A 15,435-nucleotide genomic window follows, 5' to 3' on the forward strand; every position below is an offset into this window, starting at 1 on the left:
ATCCAACTGATGAGTGGGAAAATGAGAAGGGAATTTCTCCTGTTGGCACAGGAATGACCACTTAATCGTGACTAGAACATTAAACTGCATTATTGGAATGCATTTCCAATTCAGCGTTTACCTGAGGGGTCGTTAAATGTTACAGCTTTAATTAGACTAGCATGCTATACGTGGGCTGTAACAGCTTCACACAGGAAATTATCATAGATGGGTAGTTTGCATATCATTAAAAACACATAAAAGCTATTTGCTAGCCACCATTTGCCAATCTGTATTTATGTACATGCAACACCAAACATGTTATTAAAAAGTGGGTAAAGACCCACTAAGATTAGCTAACACAAAGGTCGGCTAATATACTACTAGCTAGTAGTTTAGCTACAGAGAAGAAGTGGTCATTTTGTTTCTCCACTGTCTTACAATCTTCCTGATGTGTGTCTGGTTACATTTACAATATCTTCAGCTTCCCATGCCTCTTCTGTAACATGATGAGAGCTAAACAACAGTAGCAGCAGTAGGTTTCAAGGATTCCACAAACACATTACACCCTGAGCTTCACATTCTTGTGAAGCTAAAAGTAAATGTGTATGTGTTGCCAAAAGTTTTATAAAGCAGTGTTGCTGTAACACAAAAACATGCTGAGCTTCCAGATGTAATCCAAGTCTCACAGGTTAGAGAAAAAATTCCTTTCTAACTCCAAGTGACCAACAGCAGCTCTGGCATCATCACAAAACTTCCACTTTCAGTCAGAAAGGGATCATTCCTTAATCCTCAGCCATCAGAAATGCCATCGATTGCCTGTAAAGTTTGATTTTGATTTTTTTCTCCATCTCCCCCTCTCTTTCTTTTTCGCTCTCCTTCTACATCCCAGCTGTGATGGCCGAAGGCTGTCAGGAGCTGCGAGGATCTGAGCTGTTGCCAGCATACATGCACATCAAAGTGCACCATCTGTCCTGTCTCCACTTGGCCATGCAGGACAGACAATAAACACAAAATAATTATTCAACAGAGTAATTACACAACAAGTAGGACTATTAAGCAAAATAGACCTATGTTACGTTCCCCTGGGGGGTCTAGGCGGGGAGGGGGAAGTAACAAAAGTGGCCGGGTCAGAAAAAGGAGTCAAGAGGCGAAACAGTTAAATAAAACAGTTTTATTGAAGTAATTAAACTAAAAGAGACGGACAAGCCGCTATCACCATAAAAGTAACACAAACAAAACTCAGGCGTTGGTCAGTAATGCAAAATGTCAAAAGGAAAACACAGCTCACTAGCTGAAAACCACAAAACACAGCTCACTAGCCGGAAACACCGCAAAACACTCAGCTCACTAGCTGTACCCACACAAATGGCACTCTGGCCCAGAGCTCACCCTGCTCTGGGCTTAAATACCTTTAATTGCTGATGGGAGTCAGCTGTACAGGAGGGTAAGGTGGCACCTCAGGCAGAAGAGGTGGTGGGACACGCCCACACAGGCACCTTCAGGAGGAGGCCCAGCTAGGGCCGTAACAACCTAAAATATTAGTTTGAGTGTTTAGCTTCATGGTCTAAAGCATCTAGCTTCTGCCTTTTCATTCATGTCTTTCTTTTTTATTTACTCTCAAATGATCTCACTTCAAATAATTTCGCCATATCCTGCTAAATAGATATTGAGACTTTGAAAATTAATCTGAAAGATTGAAATTAAGTCACTAGAACCTATATTTGAGTGAGAAAGCTCACTTTGGTAAGCCGCTTTACCACTCTGGTAAGGTGGAGAGTTCATGCTGTAGAGAACTGCTAAATATTCCATTATGCTCAGTATTTGGTTTTATCAGGTTGTCAGAAATACAGTGAGAGGAGCTTGAAGAGGACACTGATAGCAGTCATGCTAGTACAGAAATAAAAGTTATATGCTCTTGTCAGAAACTAGTGTTTACGCAGCCACGTAGTACTGTACAGCATGTGCAAGATTAGACTTGTGAAGTGCTCTAGTATAACAGCATAGTGGGGAACAGTGTGTTTCAAGTACTGTAATACCGAAATTGAATAAATTAGAATTCGTGATTTGTGTTTGGATTCAGTGCAAAATGGCCTCTCAGGCTCTCAGGAGTCAGTGCTGCATATATAGTTAGGTCCATAGTTTGTTGGACAAAGAGATCATTTCTGTAGGTTTGCTTCTCTACACCACCATAGTGGATCATATAGTTAAGACAAGACTGAAGCACAAACTTTCAGTTTTAATTCAAAAGGTTTCTTTTCTTTTTTCTTTTTCTGGTTTGCTTTAACAGTTTAGAAGTTACAGGCATTTTTACAGCTAGTCCCTCATTTTCTCAGGCTCAAAATTAAATATAAGGTTCATTTTTAAAACTTGGATGAAAATCCTTTGCAGTGGGTGACCTGACATCTACATCCCATGACACCACCAAGTGCTGCGTTTCCTCCCTTGAGATGCTCAGCAAGCACTTTCAGTTTCTGCTTGTTTGTGGGCCTGCGCATACAGTTGTCTAAAATAACTAAAAAGCATTCACTGTTGGGTTGGCTCAGGTACGTGACTTGGCAATTGAAGAATATGCCACTCATTTGCAGGACAGTGGCAGCTCTTTTAGGTGTTTTGGCAAAAAGTCTAAGCTAGTCTTCCTGTTGTTTTCATCTCGTTGTAAACCATTTCCATTGGTGGAGGTGACTAATTGTAGACTTAGACAGTGACATACCTACCTCCTTGAGTGTTCTTGACTTGAAATAATTCTTTCTTTATCCACTTTAGTCGTCTTCTGGGCTCTTTTGGTATTGCTGAGCTAGCCAATCCATTTCTTCTTTTTTAAGCATATGCCAGATTTTGTTTATGTTTTTATTTCTCTGATTGGTTTGCTTTGGTTGTTGCACTCACATCTCTTTGGGCCTCATATTTAAAATAACAATTAAAAGCTATGGAACTTCAGATACTTTGTCTGCTTCATTTGTCATGAAATAAAAAGACAATAGGCCTTACCTGGCCATGAAACTGCTTGTCAGTCAAAGTCAAATTAAGCTGGGTACTCCAGCTTTCTCCCGTAGTCCAAAGACATGCAGTTAGCGGGGTTAGGTTAATTGGTTATTGGTGTGAATGTGAGTGTGAATGGTTGTCTGTCTCTAGTTGTTAGCCCTGCAACAGACTGGTGACCTGTCCAGGGTGTACCCTGCCTCTCGCCCTATAATAGCTGGAATTGGCTCAAGCCACCCTGGGACCCTAACAAGGATAAGTGGAAGAGAATGGATGGACCAGATAAAGCTAAAATTCTCCACTCCATTCGCATTTTAATGATTCAAATTAAAATCCACTAAGGTTGTATCTATATACAACCTTAGTGGATTTTAATTTGAATCATTTGACAAAACTATAAAAGTCGTATATTTGTCCAACAAATTAAGGATCTACCTCTTGACACCAATTTGGTCCCAATACTAATTTTAAATGATATATATACTCAGGTATGAAAGAAATCAGAAGGAAAAACATAAATTCTCTGGAAGGTATGTGTTCAGATATGTACATTCAGGTATGCAGCAAGCTAAGCAGGCAGTCCACATCAGAGTATATATAAGAGAGTTCTGGAACTCTTACCAAGAGAACTAAAAGGAGTAATCTCAGTTCAGTTCAGTTCATTTTTATTTCAGACATATACATTCACCAACATTTCATAACATATTTCCATGTACTTGTTTGAAAAGGAGTAGGCAGAAGTATATACTTATTTAGCCCTACCTCCTCAGGTTTATCTGCCTGAGTAATTCAAAATAATGAACAGGTCAGAGATATAATTAGAGTTAGGTCTTGTAGAGCTGTTAAATCAATACAGTACAGCATCTTAATAAATTGTTCAACTTTACAGGCAACTGAGAAGCACAAGGCAAATGGAAAAACACTCAAATGATGCATAGAGTCTTCTGCTATTGATTTTGTTCTGAAGCAAATTTATGTGCTTTTACTGCCATTTACTGTATAAACACTTTTTTCTACCTGCTTCACTGTTTTATTAGAAATGAAGAGTCATTTTATTTCAGACATCCAGACAGCTGCTGAAACTCAGAAACAAGATGAAAGTACTTTGTGTTTAAAGGATCATGTCAGCAGGACTAGAAAATGGCATCATGTTTTAAAGAACAGGATAATTGCTATACACAGATTACTGGTAGGTTTGTTACTAATAAGGACGGATGCTGAAACCTTGATGTTCGCACAGTTGAACTTATAGAAATGAAGATATCAAAGGATCAGGGTTCACGAAGCAATCAATATTTGAACAAAAGAAGAACCAAGGAGTTTGCAGACTTTATAGGGATTACTTCAGAGAAACAGTTTTCTCTTGTTTTCTTATACTGGAAATCTTGCAGCTTTGTACTTCCCCATATCTGTTTGCCTCTTCTGCAAAATGTAAAATATGCCTTTACTTATCCAAAGTGATAGGTGATTTAGATGTACATGAACTTTTGAGTCAAAACAACGGAAGAAGAAGATGAAGAAAAGATCATAGAAGCAATCTATGTACATGTAAACAACGTGGTATTGGTATACCCGAATATTGTGGTGATCAGTAGCATAATTATCTCTTAGTCAGAGATTTGATCATTGCCAGATCAACATCGTTGTAGGTTTGTGGTCATTTTTTTCCACAACCTAAAACACAAGAGGATTTGTTAGCATATGCAAGGTTTCTAGATTAGTACAATCTTAGAGTATAGAGTGGTGTTTTGGGCCAGGGGGCACTTTTTGTTCAGTAGCAAGTGTGTAGGACAGAGCTGGACTGGCCATTGGGCATACCAGGCATTTGCCCGGTGGGCTGATGGTGATTTTTCATTTTTATGGGCCGATGGGTGTTTTTTTGTTTTTTGGGTGTTTTTTTTGTAACTGTATAAACAATGAAAGCTGGTGGATTGGCCAGATGCTGGCCAATGTGTAAAAATAACTCAGTTGTTTTGTGGTGGTTTCTATGGCGGAGCTTCCACAGAGACCAGCAGGTGGATGAGGGAAAGGAGAGGCAGGAGGAGGAGAGGCCCAAGGCGGCCGCCGGTCTGAGTGTCAGGTGAACTGAACTTCAGGTAAGAAGTTATGACCTGCAGTCTATCTGGGTCAGATATAAACCAAGTTTAAGGGTAGTTTATTTTCGCTGTGCTGACTTTTTACAGTCAGTTACAATAACTCGTACTGCGTACTAGCTAGCATGACGGAGTTTCCATACAGCTGGGCGGGTGCTATGATGTTGCTTGCCAACCGTCCCGTAAAAAACGGAATCGTCTCGTATTCAGAGAAAATATTACGCGTTTCATATTGAGCTGAAAAGGAACAGTTTGTCCCGTTCTTCAGCTACAATGGAAAAAGATACAAAGCTGGAGTTATTCTGCGTCTTTACGCTGTCAGCTGCCTCTTCTTCTCTCATTCTCTCTCTCCTGTTGCTACCTCAATAATGAAACTGATCAATGATCAGCTGACCGGCTTTTCTCTCTTGTTTGTTTATCTCCTACTTTGCGCCAGAAAGAGGAAACCAGCGGATGTCACGTTAAACAACAGCAGCACGTTTAAGCTTGATCAGCTGTTGTTAGAAGTTATTTAATATTACTTTCTAGTATCAGCTGATGTTTGCTGGAGCCACAGCTGTATTCAGCTCCAAAACACAGACTTAACAATGTGGTGTGTGCTGTATAGTGCAGCGAGGAATGCCCAGACCTCTACATTGGAGAGACCAAACAGCCACTTCACAAGCGTATGGCACAACATAGAAGAGCCACCTCCACAGGACAAGACTCAGCAGTCCATCTGCATCTTAAGGATAAAGGTCACTCTTTCGATGATGCCAATGTTCACATTTTGGACAGAGAGGACAGATGGTTTGAAAGAGGAGTGAAAGAAGCCATCTATGTCCACTGTGAGCGACCATCTTTGAACAGAGGTGGTGGTTTAGGACACCAACTCTCTGCCATCTATAATCCAGTTTTGAGATCCCTCCCCAGACGCCTTAACGCCCACTCACATCCTGGGCCATCTGACCTCAGGAATTCACATGATAAGGTGGGGCCAGGTTTCACAATGAACTCACCCGAAACTCTGGCTGATTGGGACCCACACCCAGTTTCACACCTTGGCTCAGGCGATTAGAGGATCATCAGGGGGTCCTTTTGTCCCTCTGTGGGGGGTCACTCCCACTAGGTTTAAATCTGGGACTCTCCACCATTTGACCTTAGAACTGAAGAAGCTTCTCGGATGAGAGGTGAAACGTCTTCAAGCAACTTAAAGAAGTCCAGACGCTTTTCTTTGCAAGCTCCTTTGACGATGGAGAAACAGGTTTACCTTTTAGGTGACGTGAATGAGTTGAAGGGAAGTTATGAACTGTTTCTGAGAAATAACACCAGGATGCTTTTCTAAGTAGCTGACAGCTGGTAACTGTGCAGGGGCGGGTCTAGCAAAGTGTTGCCAGGGGGGCCAGGTAGGGCATTAACAGGGAAAGGAGGGGACAAAGAAATACTTTTCTTTCTTATTCTCATTTTTCAAATTCAATTCAAATTCAAATTTTATTTGTCACACACACACAACCATACACAGTATGACATGGGGGTGAAATGCTTGTAGCTGTACAATGCCCGACCATTAAATGACAGAAGAAAGGTTTTACAATATTTACAATTTACAGGTTACTACAAAATTTACAAATTAACTTAGGAATTTACAGTAAAGAATGTGCAAATAGCAGAAGAGATTATAAAGATTATAAAGATTATAAATTATAGGAATTATAGGATTATAGGAAATGTGTGGTGGTGCGTGTGGTGACGTGTGTGAGAGTCCAGTCTTATAGTGACGTGTTTGGGAGAGTCCAGTCCTACACCTGGTTCAGGCCCCGAATAGCCTGGGGGAAGAAGCTCCTCCTCATTCTCTCTGTTTTGGCCTTAAGGGAGCGGAAGCGCTTCCCAGACCTCAACAGTGAGAAGAGTCCATTGTTGGGATGGGAGAGGTCCATCATAATCTTCCTAGCTTTGGACTTGCACCGCTTGGTGTAGATGGACAGCAGGTCAGGGAGCTCTGATTGAATGATGCGTTCGGCTGAGCGCACCACTCTTTGCAGATCTCGTCTGTCCTGCTTGGTGCTGTTCCCAAACCAGGTGCAGATGTTTGCCGTCAGGATGCTCTCGATGGTGCAGGAGTAGAAGTTCTTGAGCACCTTCAGTGACAGATGCATCATTTAAAATGTCTCGCTTTTAATAAGTAATTATCTGAATCTTACAACCAAAGTTTTTATCTGATATAAAATCTATAGACATCATACATATACCAGCAAGACAGTGTACATCACTGTCACAACAACATTCATTTTCATTCAAAGGCTTTATGGCTTTTCATATAATACCTGGTGGGCTGGTCTCTAGTCAAAATGCCCGGGCCGTTTTTTTGTCCCAGTCCAGCCCTGGTGTGGGATGTAGTATTTTTCTCAAGAAAGCCAGTCTTGTAAACTATCAAAGTTCATGGGCTAATAGCGGTAGCAGAAATTGTGTATTTTGACAAGTTATTAGAAACATCAATTGGTTAACTAGCTAAAGCTAATAAACTGGCAACAAATTGAGAATGTTATTTTTCTGACTTTATCTTAAAACAAGGTTTCAGTGATACTGAAATTATTAAGAACTGTGAAATAGCAAATGAACTTTGTGTGTAAAGTTGACAGATTAGTAAAGGATAACCTACATGGTCTGTGGCTAAAGTTAATTTTTGCCTCATCCACAAAAACTAAATGGTTAAGCTTTTAAGTGTAAATATAAAAGTACATCTAGAGTTAGATCATCTTCTCTAAAGGCAGTCCAGCAAAGTGAGACTTTTAATCCCTGCTCTCTGTCCTATCATTTTCTCTTTAACAAGAGGAGATGGCCAGAACATGTTGAGTCATTCATCAACCTGATTTCCCTCAGCAATAGTACAGTCATGTATTTTTGCAGAGGCAGTCTCTGCAATATTCTCTCCCTTTATTTTACTGAGGAGCTCGATGTTGTGAATGGAAAAACAACCACGCTTTGGTTTTATTGATTTATATTATTTTCTGTTTGTTTGCACCAGCAAAAGCACCCTTTCATAATCGGTGCAATAAGCGCCATCTCTAAATCCATTTGTCTCCGAGCTGAGCTTATTAAGACTCCACACCTTGACAAGAGCCAAAAAAGAAGCCACACTGAAGCCTGCCATTCGTTTTTGTTGAGTAACCATCATTTTTTTACATTTCCTTTTTTCCATGGGGATTTGGTAGAGAGCATTTAGCCTTACATCAAAGTTTTATGGTAGCTCTTGGGGGGGTCTGTGCTGTACTGCAGTCCCCATGCCGTCCATTAGCAACCGGCAGAACATGCTTGACCTGATCCAGTCCTTGCCTTCATGTCTTTTGCCATTTTCATAGTCACGCAGAAGAAATCACAGTTCTCTGCAGCTGGGTTGCTGTGGCATAGTGTGATGCTTCAGAGCAGGTCAAGTGGCAATACACAAAACTAGTGCTGCACTTCTTTCTCATTCCTCAGAATAAGAAGGAAGTACAAGCTTTGGTCTCTACGGGCAGGACCAAAGCCTGCAGAACTCAGCTTAGCCACATTATAGCAGAGATGCGAGACAGGAACATGTGATAGATAGCATTAATGATCACTGCATTTAGGTGAGCCCCTCTGCACTCATTTTAAATGCTCTCTGACTTGCGTGGCTTATTGGTACACGTAATGGAATTTATTAGTGATATTTATTAGATCAGTGCTTTAACTACTATTACAAGCCAAAATGACTCTTGTTAGAAATATCTGTAGGGTTGCATGGATGCATTTTTCATATCTGAAGATTAATGACTGCTTATTCTTATATGTCAAATTTTCTGAAAGCGTGGGAAAATTTATGCTTGTAATTCTCTTAAAATGTAACCCCCACCCACCCCCAAAAGGTGGAAATTGTGGCCACCTTATATATATATATATATATCTATCTATATATATATAAAAAAAAACAAAAAAAAAAAACACCCAGCACGCCCCTGCGGGCGGTTTATCCTTCAAGCTCGGGTCCTCTACCAGAGGCCTGGGAGCTTGAGGGTCCTGCGCAGTATCTTAGCTGTTCCCAGGACTGCGCTCTTCTGGACAGAGATCTCCGATGTTGTTCCCGGGATCTGCTGGAGCCACTCGCCTAGCTTGGGAGTCACCGCACCTAGTGCTCCGATTACCACGGGGACCACCGTTACCTTCACCCTCCACATCCTCTCGAGCTCTTCTCTGAGCCCTTGGTATTTCTCCAGCTTCTCGTGTTCCTTCTTCCTGATATTGCTGTCATTCGGAACCGCTACATCGATCACTACGGCCGTCTTCTTCTGTTTGTCTACCACCACTATGTCCGGTTGGTTAGCCACCACCATTTTGTCCGTCTGTATCTGGAAGTCCCACAGGATCTTAGCTCGGTCATTCTCCACCACCCTTGGGGGCATCTCCCATTTTGACCTCGGGACTTCCAGGTTATACTCGGCACAGATGTTCCTGTACACTATGCCGGCCACTTGGTTATGGCGTTCCATGTATGCCTTGCCTGCTAGCATCTTGCACCCTGCTGTTATGTGCTGGATTGTCTCTGGGGCATCTTTACACAGCCTGCACCTGGGGTCTTGCCTGGTGTGATAGACCCCAGCCTCTATGGATCTTGTGCTCAGAGCTTGTTCTTGTGCTGCCATGATTAGTGCTTCTGTGCTGTCTTTCAGTCCAGCTTTGTCCAGCCACTGGTAGGATTTCTGGATATCAGCCACCTCCTCTATCTGCCGGTGGTACATACCGTGCAGGGGCCTGTCCTTCCATGATGGTTCCTCGTCTCCCTCCTCTTTCTTGGGTTTCTGCTGCCTGAGGTATTCACTGAGCACTCGGTCAGTTGGGGCCATCTTCCCAATGTATTCTTGGATGTTCGTTGTCTCATCCTGGACTGTGGTGCTGACACTCACCAGTCCCCGGCCCCCTTCCTTCCGCTTAGCGTACAGCCTCAGGGTGCTGGATTTGGGGTGAAACCCTCCATGCATGGTAAGGAGCTTTCTTGTCTTTATGTCAGTGGCTTCTATCTCCTCCTTTGGCCAGCCTATTACCCCAGCAGGGTACCTGATCACGGGCAGGGCGTACGTGTTGATGGCCCGGATCTTGTTCTTACCATTCAGCTGACTCCTCAGGACTTGCCTGACCCTCTGCAGGTACTTGGTGGTTGCAGCTTTTCTAGCGGCCTCTTCATGGTTCCCATTCGCCTGTGGGATCCCCAAGTACTTGTAACTGTCCTCTATGTCTGCCGGCTCGGACGTCGCCCGGATCAACAAGGTCCGCGTCAGGTGTTGAGGAACCAGGGCACCCTGACGAAAAGTGGGCTACTGGAACAAGAAGGCATCGGTGGGCAAGGGACGAAAACAGGGCGTTGTTGGAATGCTACTACGCAAGTAACCCCGGCGGAAGGGGCTACATGAATAGGATTCGGAGCACTAGGTGCGGTGACTCCCAAGCTAGGCGAGTGGCTCCAGCAGATCCCGGGAACAACATCGGAGATCTCTGTCCAGAAGAGCGCAGTCCTGGGAACAGCTAAGATACTGCGCAGGACCCTCAAGCTCCCAGGCCTCTGGTAGAGGACCCGAGCTTGAAGGATAAAACCGCCCGCATGGGCGTGCTGGGTGTTTTATATATATATATACACACACACACACACACACACACACACATACATACATACATACATACATACATACAGGGAGTGCAGAATTATTAGGCAAGTTGTATTTTTGAGGAATAATTTTATTATTGAACAACAACCATGTTCTCAATGAACCCAAAAAACTCATTAATATCAAAGCTGAAGGTTTTTGGAAGTAGTTTTTAGTTTGTTTTTAGTTTTAGCTATTTTAGGGGGATATCTGTGTGTGCAGGTGACTATTACTGGGCATAATTATTAGGCAACTTAACAAAAAACAAATATATACCCATTTCAATTATTTATTTTTACCAGTGAAACCAATATAACATCTCCACAGTCACAAATATACATTTCTGACATTCAAAAACAAAACAAAAACAAATCAGCGACCAATATAGCCACCTTTCTTTGCAAGGACACTCAAAAGCCTGCCATCCATGGATTCTGTCAGTGTTTTGATCTGTTCACCATCAACATTGCGTGCAGCAGCAACCACAGCCTCCCAGACACTGTTCAGAGAGGTGTACTGTGTTCCCTCCTTGTAAATCTCACATTTGATGATGGACCACAGGTTCTCAATGGGGTTCAGATCAGGTGAACAAGGTGGCCATGTCATTAGTTTTTCTTCTTTTATACCCTTTCTTGCCAGCCACGCTGTGGAGTACTTGGACGCGTGTGATGGAGCATTGTCCTGCATGAAAATCACGTTTTTCTTGAAGGATGCAGACTTCTTCCTGTACCACTGCTTGAAGAAGGTGTCTTCCAGAAACTGGCAGTAGGACTGGGAGTTGAGCTTGACTCCATCCTCAACCCGAAAAGGCCCCACAAGCTCATCTTTGATGATACCAGCCCAAACCAGTACTCCACCTACACCTTGCTGGCGTTTGAGTCAGACTGGAGCGCTCTGCCCTTTACCAATCCAGCCATGGGCCCATCCATCTGGCCCATCAAGACTCACTCTCATTTCATCAGTCCATAAAACCTTAGAAAAATCAGTCTTGAGATATTTCTTGGCCCAGTCTTGACATTTCAGCTTGTGTGTCTTGTTCAGTGGTGGTCGTCTTTCAGCCTTTCTTACCTTGGCCATGTCTCTGAGTATTGCACACCTTGTGCTTTTGGGCACTCCAGTGATGTTGCAGCTCTGAAATATGGCCAAACTGGTGGCAAGTGGCATCTTGGCAGCTGCACGCTTGACTTTTCTCAGTTCATGGGCAGTTATTTTGCGCCTTGGTTTTTCCACAGGCTTCTTGCGACCCTGTTGACTATTTTGAATGAAACGCTTGATTGTTTGATGATCACGCTTCAGAAGCTTTGCAATCTTGAGACTGCTGCATATATATATATATATATATATATATATATATATATATATAGGGAGAGAGAGAGAGAGAGAAAGATAGTTAGATGGATAGATAAATACATTGATCAGTGTCACCAGTGCAAGGTATTAATATTTCTCGTGAGAAAAAATCGTGAAATGAATAAAAAAATATATCAGATGCTACAACTCAGTTAACTCTGGTGAATAAAGAAATCTGCTTATCTGGCCTCTGAGGCCTCTGAGCTTTTCTACTATCCAGAGTACACAACATCCCACTCATTCATTCCTTTGCTTTTTCACTTTTGCTTCGACTTTCTTGTCTCTTTTATTGATGTTTGACAAGAGTTTTTACTTTCCTTTCATCTCAGCAGTTAGCCCTCCCTTTACCCTTCTTGGCTTTGTTTCTCCTCTCGCTTCTAGCTGCCCTTCTGTCTCGCTTTCCTTTGGCTCTCGCAGGCTCTCGTGTCTTTAACAAGCCAATAAGGGACAACTCGACAAACATTCCATCACATTAGCATGGGGGACTGGGGCTAGGGATTGTGTTAAGCTCAGCATTAGCCAGCCTGCCACTGCTTCAATTACGTTTGCTCAGCACTAGCTACTGCTAATGGCTAGCTCCGTGCCACATATTCCTCCAAAGAAGAAGGGCGTGGGAGCCAAGTTTCAAATGGAAGATGCCACAGATGATTGTGAGGCTGAGCAACAGGACACGCACAATGAGTTGCTCGCTATTTAGTCAGAGAAGTTGGTCTGTTTGACAAAAAGCATAACATGATGGCATAACAAAAACTTAATTTGGGGATTCGTCCTCATGTTTTTTGTAGAAATTTCGCTAGAAATAAAGGAATAGCTGTTTTTTAAGGCGGAAAAAGCCATTCAGAGTTTAATATCTCATCTCTTGTTATCTTTGGAGACTATATCACTATATCAGTCCTGAGCTATATTTCCAGGATTGTTTCCTACGCGTTTCTGGGACAAACAGGCATTGTTTGGGCAATGGGAAAAAACAGCACCAAATGCAATGCATCAGCTCAGCAATCAGGTATTGTTATTCCCATAGCTCCTTTACCTCACTACCCCTTATTTCTGCCTGTTTTTGTCTCTTTCTCAAATCTTTCTCTCTCTGTGTTCCTGGCTGCTGCAGATAGTTATCCCTGTGGGTGGGGTAATCGCTGAGATATCATCTCCCTCGCTGTTACATCTGCTCTCTTTTCGCTGGACAATAAACACATGTAGCTGCCACACGAATCCCTACTGCATGACCCAACCTCTGTTTCTCCCCGCTCTTGCTATGGAAATTCTTCTCTCATTTTGTTTGTTTATGTAAAAATCTGTGGTATTTTTAAAAAAAGGAGATTTTAACTCTTGGTGAACTCTGGGTGGGTAGTAAGGCATTTCATTTGGGAATGTAAATGATGCACCGTGTAATGCATTTTTCTTGTGTCTGTCTATGCCAAGCTTGCAATTGTTTTTAAACTAAACTAGGTCATCTATAGAGCAGATAAACTGTACACGAAATCCAGCAAATCTTTTTTCATGAGGGAGAACCACCACATGAAATACAGACAAAATAAAGTTAAACATGCGTATTGATCTCTTTTCTTTCCCCTCAGCCCCCAACACACTGCAGCAGATGCTCACTCTCCCTCAGCCTGCTTCTTTTAGAGCTTACTTCCTATTAAAAGGCAGTTTCACCAAATGCCTGCTCATAAGAAAGTCATTAGGGTTTTTGTCTATACTTTTGTAAGTGTACATTAAGTTCACTGAAATGATTGTTACGTTGCTTTGGAACTATACAGATATATATATGTACATATATATATATATATATATATATATATATATATACTTATTATGGCAAACTTGTTATCAGTCAGTGGCCTGTAATATCAGGTCAATCCAGGGTTGTATTTGTGAGCATCTAATAATGTGACTAATGGTTTCCAGCATCCACTGAGAGAAAACATTTGGCTCTTTAGCTTCTATTTGCTTCAGGAAATGTGCTGTTAATACTGTAGATTATTAGAATTCCCATTGGTTTGGAGGACCCCAGCTGTCTTCCTGGTTCTCAAGGATCATCTGTTGAGGAATGTCAGTTTAGTAGTCACTCTCTACTTTGATGCGAAAAACTGAAGGTACTACTGTAACAATAGGAGTTAAGAATAGTGTTGGCTGACAGCAAAATACACATGTCCACATGTCATTTTGCAGCCCATTGATTAACTCTAAAGCGATGCTATATGAGCATATCACTTATGTTGGACAGGTCTTTAGGGTACTATTTTCAAAAGAGAAGAAAAAACATGCAGCAACTTCCATATTCAGTTACTTTTTGATGCACCTTGTTATGCAGCTGCGTGGATCACATGAAAGACAGCGAGCAATTTGCGAGATTTTCTTTTATGCTAGCGTAGATGAATGTAGGTTAATTAAAGGTTAACTCACAAAAGTTGCTAAACTCTGTTGTGGTCCTGTCTGTGTTGTTTGGGATGATTTTTTTGACAGTATATGAGCTTAGCTGAGCACTGTTAGGAAGGAAAAAACAAGGAGGAAATAGCAGTTTGTCCCAGGTTAATTAAAAGATGATCTTGTCTTCAACATCTGGCTGTGAAGTTGTCAAATTCAATGTGAAGAGAGAAGTCAACGAATTGCCCGAGGGAGATTTCCAACAGAGCGAGTGAGATGAAAAATAACATCTCACTGGTGCGTTGGCCTCTGTGTGAGCAGAAGGAAGAGATGCGGTGTGATAGAGACAAAGATTTTGGCAAAATGTTCAGCTGTGCTGTAGTTACACTCACTCAGTTGGAGGCCAGAAGCAAAGAGCTGATTGATAAATCAGGTTTTGTTGAAACTGTATCGTACACACCTGTCAACAACCTCAAAAACATGCACTTCCTTGCGCATGTTTGCACTGACTTTCTAACTCCGCTGTAAGAATCGCTACCATTAGGCTGCTGATTCTTTTGGAGAGTTTTTGTAGATAAGGATTCAGCACAAAAAAAGCCCCTAATGAAATATTGTGTTTACACAGGTAAGGAAGCACAAACACTGAACCTTTACAACTCCTAAAATTGTTAAATATTCAATGCCAACTTCAAAGCTGCTTCATCAGGGGTATGTGGAAGGGATTTTACTAGATGTGACAGTGCTGTCATGACTTTGCAAATCTGTAATTGGAGTGGAAATCCATGATATGCCCACTTTGCATTTGAGCCTCACCTTTAAAAAAAAGAAAAAAAGAAAGAGCTTCATATAAAATATTTAAAACTATTCAAACTTTTATAGTAAAAGTCATGTCCGCGTATGCCTTCTCATCACTTATAGCAATGGCTCAGATATGGTGATAATTGTAGAATAAGACTGCACAGGAGTGAGGGTACATGAGTTTAAATACCTGAGGTCAACCATCCAAAGAAAGGTGAAGGTAAAGGAGAAAG

At 41.9% G+C, this 15,435-nt stretch overlaps 1 protein-coding gene across 2 annotated transcripts in view; it reads left to right on the forward strand.

The window, feature by feature from the left end:
- The window catches only part of ncam2a (neural cell adhesion molecule 2a), a 447,190-nt gene that overhangs the window by 222,119 nt on the left and 209,636 nt on the right, over positions 1 to 15,435 (forward strand). The window lies entirely within an intron of this gene.

Source organism: Aulonocara sp. 'chitande type north' Nkhata Bay, linkage group LG23 (assembly GCF_057382095.1).
Source record: "Aulonocara sp. 'chitande type north' Nkhata Bay isolate Kocher_YH1m ecotype deep benthic linkage group LG23, A_spYH_male_GT1.1, whole genome shotgun sequence".
Lineage (NCBI taxonomy): Eukaryota > Metazoa > Chordata > Actinopteri > Cichliformes > Cichlidae > Aulonocara > Aulonocara sp. 'chitande type north' Nkhata Bay.